We start from the raw sequence: 6,676 nt of genomic DNA on the forward strand, positions 1-6,676 counted from the left end.
TTGAGTTGAAGGCTTGTCAAGTTTCCTCAGCAGATCACTTCAGGTGGTCCCTGGGTTCCCCTCCCGCTGGGCCAGATCAGCGGGCTAGTTCAGTGTTCCTCACACAGCTTGGTGGGCAGCGCCTAAACCCTGTCACCCCCAGTTGCATAGGTTCCTGACTGGGCCCTACCGCCTAAGTCTCCTGTGTAGGGTCCCCCAGGTCAGTGATGCCCCAACTGACTAGAAAGTTTCCCTCCCTTTCCTTTTATAGCGTCAGTTGGCAGTGGCAGTTGGTGTCCACTCCCCTATTTTGGAAGGTTCCAGGAGCATCCTCACTCTAGCTATGGGCAGGCTGGCAGGCTGGTATTGCAACAATGTTTAAGGGTTCCAGCCAGCTCCTGGCTACTAGAGTGCGCCTATAAAGACCACGCTGCAGTCGCAGGGGTCAGTGGCAGCCATGTTAGGGGAAGCGAGCACCTGCACCTTAGCATTGATAAGCGATGGGAAGGTGCCTGGAGACCTAAGGCCAACAAAAAGTAGGTGGGAAAAATGAGGCAAAAGCGGAAAAAAATGGGGAAAACCACCCTGAGGCTGACGGGTCTAACACGCGTCCCCCCAGCTGAAAGTGGGGAGAGCTACCCAACCTTTAGGGAGTTCTCGTCCCTAAGGTGGAAAAACCGGGATAGACCGTCAGCATTGGCGTGGTCAACTCCGGGTCGATGTTTCACCCGAAAGTCCATCCCCTGTAGGGAAATGGACCACCTTAGCAACTTGGGGTTTTCGCCTCTCATCTGCATGAGCCAGCGAAGGGGTCGGTGGTCGGTTTGAATCAGGAAGTGAGAGCCAAACAGGTATGGCCTCACTTCTTCAAGGCCCAGACCACAGTGAAGGCTTCTCGCTCGATGGTACTCCATCGCCGTTCCCGAGGAAGGAGTCTTCTGGAGATAAAGTTCACAGGTTGGTCTTGGCCATCATTGTTGAGTTGCGAAAGCACAGCAGCGCCTATGCCATGCTCAGAGGCATCCGTCTGCACAATGAATTCCTTTGTGAAATCAGGTGTTGCAAGCACCGGAGCGGTGCACATCGCGTGCTTCAGTGTTTCAAATGCCTCTTGGCAAGCAGCCGTCAAGATCACTTTTCGTGGCTGCTTCTTGGACGTCAACTCAGTCAAGGGGGCTACGATGGTACCATATCCCTTGACGAACCGGCGGTAATAGCCAGTGAGGCTGAGGAAAGCTCGGACCTCAGTCTGGGTTTTGGGGGGCTCCCAGGCCAAGATGGTCTCAATTTTGGCCTGGAAGGGTTGCACCTTACCCCCGCCCACCAGGTGTCTCAGGTAGACGACAGATCCCTGTCCAATCTGGCACTTGCTAGCCTTGATGGTCAGGTCACCACGTTGCAAAGCCTGCAGCACCTCCTGGAGATGTTGCAGATGGTCCTCCCAGGTGCTACTGAAGACAGCTATGTCATCCAGGTACGCCGCTGAGAAGGACTCCAGGCCAGACAGCACCTGGTTCACCAACCGCTGGAAAGTGGCCGGAGCATTCTTGAGCCCGAAGGGCATCACTCTAAATTGAAAGTGGCCCTCGGGGGTGAAGAACGCTGTTTTCTCCTTTGCTCCATCGGCCATGGCAATTTGCCAGTACCCTGATGTTAGATCAATGGTGCTGAGGTACCGGGCTGCTCCCAGCCGGTCAATCAGCTCATCTGCCCGTGGGATCGGGTGAGCATCTGTCTTGGTGACAGAGTTCAATCCCCGATAGTCCACACAGAACCGAAGTTCTGGTGTGGTGCCCGGTGGGGGCGCTTTCAGCACCAACACAACCGGACTAGCCCAAGGGCTGCTGGAAGGTTCGATCACCCCCAGCTCCAGAATTTTGGCCACCTCACCCTGGATGCTGTTCGTAACTTTATCGGACAGCCGGTAAGACTTGGTTTTTACAGGCGGACTGTCCCCTGTGTCCACATCATGGGGACACAGATGCGTAATTCCAGGCGTGAGGGAGAACGAGGCGTACTGCTCCAACACCTGGCGACAGTCCCTCTGTTGTTTTGGGGTCTAGGATGTGGAGAGGACAACTCCCTCCACTGAACCATCCTTCTCCTGGGCCGCCAGTAGGTCAGGAAGAGGCTCACTCTCTTCCTCCCCGCTACCATCTATCACCATGAGGAGAGCACGCTCAGATCGCTCATGGTGAGGCTTCAGGCGGTTGACGTGGAGAACCCGATGGGGCTGACGGGGGGTCTTTAAGTCAACGACATAGGTAGAATGGCCTCGACGCTCCACAATTTCATACGGACCAGTCCACCGGTCCTGGAGGGCACTAAGCTCCCCAGGCTCCATGACCCACACCTTCTGTCCAGCGTCCAACTCCACCGTCAGAGCGTTGCGGTCATACCACTCCTTCATGGCGGCTTGACTAGCCTTCAAGTTGTCTGAGGCTTCCTTCCACAGCTTGGCCATCTGGCTGCGGAATGCCAGCATGTAGCTGACAACATCACGGGGAAGCTTCTTCGAAGTCTTTTCCCACCCCTCCTTAACAAGGCTGAGGGGCCCCCTAATGGGATGGCCATAGAGCAGTTCAAAGGGGCTGAACCCGACTCCCTTCTGAGGCACCTCGCAGTACGAAAACAGCAGGCAAGGGAGGAGGATGTCCCATTTCCGCCTCAAGTCCTCTGGCAGGCTCCGGATCATCCCCTTCAAGGTCTTGTTGAAGCGCTCTACGAGTCCGTTAGTCTGGGGGTGGTAAGGAGTGTAGAACCGGTAGGTCACTCCCCACTCCTTCCACATGGCCTGCATGTAGGCCGACATGATGTTTGTGCCCTGTCTGACACCACAATCTTGGGGAATCCCACTCTGGTAAATATCCCCATCAGGGCCCGCGCCACCACAGGTGCAGTGACGGTCCTCAGAGGAATAGCCTCCGGGTACCGAGTGGCGTGGTCCACTAATACCAAGATGAACCGGTGTCCCGCAGAGGTCGGAGGGCCCAACGATGTCGATTCTGAACCGCTCAAAAAGGGTCCCGACCACCGGGAGCGGTTCCAAAGGGACCTTCACTTTAGTCCCAGTTGTGCCACTGGCCTGGCAAGTCCTGCAGGTCTTGCAGTAGGTTTCAGAGGCAACCCTCATCCTGGGCCAATAAAATTGTGGGACCAACCGCGCAAAGGTTTTGTCCTGGCCCAGGTGTCCAGCCAAAGGCGTTTCATGCGCCAATTCCAATAAGAAGGCCCGGTAGCATTGGGGTACCACTAAGGCCCTGGAGGATCCATGCACCGGAACCTTAGGCTCACTGTAAAGGAGGCCATCCTCCCAGAACACGTGAAAACTGCTGGTCTCCTGATTGGTCTCCTGGACTTCAGCCTGTCGCCGCATGCCTTCAAGCGTGGGGCACGCCTTCTGGGCACGACAAAATTCCTCCCGGGTAGGCCCTCCTTCCACATGCCACTTGGCAAGGGTCGGTAAGTCCCCCACGGGAACAACCTCCACCTCCGCGGACTCCGGGGGTACCTCCACAGGCTCCCCATCGATCACACGAGGTGTGTCCTCCACAACATTCTCAGGACCAGCATTGGGTTGGGCCGTGGTCCTTGCCGGGCAGCCATGGACCGCGTTACCACGCAAGTCCATCCTGGTAACCCCAGCATCTCAGTGAGGGCCTTAAACTCCACTTCCTTCCAGGCGGTATGTTCCAGGTCGTTTCCCAGCAGACAGTCCACAGGCAAGGCAGGACTTATCGCAACTCTCAACGGGCCTTTCAATCCTCCCCACTCGAAGGGAACCTGAGCCACAGGATAGTAGCTCAGAGGGCCCGTCAGCCAACACGGCCAGATGGAATACATCAGGTACTACTTGCTCAGGGGACACCAGCCGCCTCACTACGGTGGTCATGCTGGCACCTGTGTCCCTCAGAGCCTCCACCTCCTCCCAGTTAACCTTCACCCTCTGCTGGTACTTAGCAGTGTTCGATGGTAAGGACGTCACTGGGTCCATCTCTCTGTCCCCAAGTGAAACCAGGGTCAGGCCTGTCCACTCCCCGTCCCTATCTAGGGGCAGCTCCACCCCAAGCGCTACACTTGCCACCCCGAGACTCTTGCCACCTGTGGGGGCTGGAGGTCTCTTGTGACACTGGGGCTCCCCCTTGTAGTGTCCAACCTCCCCGCATTCGTAGCACCGGCCAATTCTTGGCTGCTGACTCTTGTCAGGGTAAGTGGGCTTTGGGGAACTGGAATGAGGTGGGGTACTTACTCCTTTCCCAAACTGTCTAGTTTGTGGGCCTCGTGAGAACTCCTTTTTATCACACCCCCTTTCTTCTGGGGGACGCCCTGTCCGCCTTTCGGGCCATCTCCCCCGGGGCCCTTGTGGGACACCCGGGTGCTAACCCAAGTATCTTCCTCCTCCGCAAGCTCACGGGGATCAGTCAGCTTGCGGTCCACCAGATGTTGGCGCAGCTCCGGAAAACACTTATCCAAGAGGTACTCTCTCATAAATAGATTGTACAGGCCCTCATAATCTTGCACCTCGCTCCCACGCACCCAACCATCCAGAGCCTTACGGGCGTAATCAAAGAAATCCACCCAATGCTGCATGGACAGCTTATGGCTGCCACAGAACTTTTGGCGATACCTTTCGGGGTTGAGGCTAAACTTTTTAAGGAGCGCCTCCTTCATGGGGGAATATCTGAACTGATCTGCCTTATCAAGGTACAGGAGGGTGTCCCTGACATTGGGAGGTATGTAACGATACAGGCCACCTCCCCAGTGTTTCTTGGGCACCCCATGGGCTGTCAAGGCCACTTCATATGCCTCCAACCATTTGGCGATATCATCCCCCTGAGTGTAGCTCGCTATCACCCCTTTGGGTAACCAAAATCTAGGCTCTTGTTGAGCCCCTGGTACGCTGCCACCATTGGGACTTGCTGGCACACTCAATTGCAAAGCTCTCAGCTCCAACTCCTTAAGCTGAAGCTCGTGCGCCAACTTCCTCTCTTCCAAAGCTAATCTTTCTCTCTCCCTCTTGTGCTCTAACTTGGCAAGCTCCCATCTCAATTGCCTCTCCTCCCTCCTGTCCTCATATTCTTCTGACGACCCACTCCTCCTAGATCCACTACTGCCTGCCCTGGAACGTCTTCCTGGCAACACATTTTCAGTAACATCAATACCCAGTAGGTCTAGCTCTTCTTGGGTGGCCGCTTCCCCTGGTGTGCCCTGCCCCTCCTGTCCCCATCTCCTCTCCCCTCTGGATGGGCTCCCACCCATGCCCTCAAGGCGGTACAGAGTTCCTCCTTTGCGGCTCTCCGCCCAACCGGCACCCCCATCCCCTGACAAAATTCCCTTAACTGCACCACTGTATACTCTTCAAGGTTGGCCAGCTGGAACTCCATTTTGACAGGTGGGGACCTAGATAAATAAAGGAAAGATACTAGGACGTAGGTAGCAGGATTAGGTCAAAACAGGTCTTTATACACTCAGGTTAGACAGTGGGGGTCACTTGAGTAGGCTTGCATGCACAATAGGTGTCTAGTCTAATTACTGTATAGTCACAGGTCCTGAATCCCACCGCTCGCCACCAAATGTAGGAACTGGGTTCGCCAGGTCCCCGGGAGGTAGCTTGGACCGAGCAGGCAGGCACCCGAAGCTTAGGTGTTAAGTGACTATACAACACACACATCCACTGAGACAATAAGTGCACGCAAAGACTGAGTCCACACCAGAATGCTTGATTCAAATAAATAAGTTTTATCTGGGATCAGAATCAGGGCACTCAAAAGTCACAGCAGCATTAACTCCTTGCTTTCCCTCAAATACATGCTTTCCATTTCTTGGCCATAAATACTTAAATAAATAAATATTAAATAACATTAGGCCTGGTAACAGCCTTGCTCCTAGTCAGCACCTGCAAGGAATTCCCTTTTAAGACATTTAAATAGCATTTCATTACTCAGCAGCAGTCACTTCGTCGCTGCAAGAATCGGCGTGTCAATAAATGGGGGGTAAACATTTCCTAGCTGCAAAGATAAGCCATTTATCAGCAAATGTAGTGCATTTCACAAGGCTGGAATAAAGCAGTTCAATAATTAGAATAAGCGTTTCTTTTAGGTAAACTCCAACAGTTCATTAGATGGGCAACAGGCACTATTAACCTTTCCTGCCGGCAAAATGAGCATTTCTTTTGGACAGAATAGGCAGGACATTACTCTCTGGAGCTAAGCATGACAATTCCAATAACAATCAGGCCACCATAACAGAATAACCTTTCCCCTACTAAGGGGTTAACTTTTCCCTAGGGATAGTCACAAGAGCCCCCTGGAGGGTTCCTCAAACGACACAGGGCTCCTGCCCAGTCCACAGTACTTATCGGGGCCAACGGGGCCCAATTACAGTCTCCTGCGGGGAGGGTGGTCTTGGAGCCTCCCCGGGGGTTTAACCTTACTTCTTCGGCCCCTTCTCGGGCCCTTGCGGAGGTTCAGCATGCTGGGAATGATACTCGGAGGCGCGCTCTCACTATTGCGTTCTCCGGTGAAGTTGGGGACAGGCGGGGGCTCCGGTAATCTTCGCGAGCCCCCCGCGCAGGTGTCAGAGCCGGTCCTGGTCCTACCTCAGTGCTTGCAGGGACCGGGAAGCAATGGGAGGTTTAAGCGCCCAGCGACCGCCAATAGCAGAGCGGCTCGCGGGGCACAGCACAGGGACTCAATCA

Source organism: Lissotriton vulgaris, chromosome 4_1, assembly GCF_964263255.1.
Source record: "Lissotriton vulgaris chromosome 4_1, aLisVul1.2, whole genome shotgun sequence".
Lineage (NCBI taxonomy): Eukaryota > Metazoa > Chordata > Amphibia > Caudata > Salamandridae > Lissotriton > Lissotriton vulgaris.